Below are 519 nucleotides of genomic sequence, written 5' to 3'. Positions count from 1 at the left end.
TTAGGGGTCTTCAACGTAATCATCTCTCTCTCTCTCTCTCTCTCTCTCTCTCTCTCTCTCTCTCTCTCTCTCTCTCTCTCTCCCCTCATATAGGATTTTCTGATTTTTGAAATTATATACTTGTTATCTTACAACTGAAACATAGCATACTTAAAGTCTGGACTATGAAATTTTCCCTTCTTATTCAGGTATTCAGGGCCTCACAGTTATTGCTGTTATAAGATTTCAATAATTCTAGAGCTTTAATTACAATAACATATTTCGAGAATATAAAAACTATTCATATAATTCATATGGAATATAAGAATAAATCAATTGAATCTTATTTGGATTGCGAAATCGTTCAAATTTTAAAGCATCCTCCTTTTCAAAAAATCTGTAGTGTTACTATAGTAAACTAGGATTACTGTAATTATTTTCTAGCTATTAAACAAAAAAAAAAATTATAAAACGGTGCAAATAGGCACCAACCATAACTACAAAGTAAAAAGTCTATTTGAAGTATAAAAAATGTCATTT

The sequence above is a fragment of the Olea europaea genome, chromosome 5, assembly GCF_002742605.1.
Source record: "Olea europaea var. sylvestris chromosome 5, O_europaea_v1, whole genome shotgun sequence".
NCBI lineage: Eukaryota > Viridiplantae > Streptophyta > Magnoliopsida > Lamiales > Oleaceae > Olea > Olea europaea.
The sequence above is the reverse complement of the archived record's forward strand: the minus strand, read 5'-3'. Positions refer to the sequence as shown.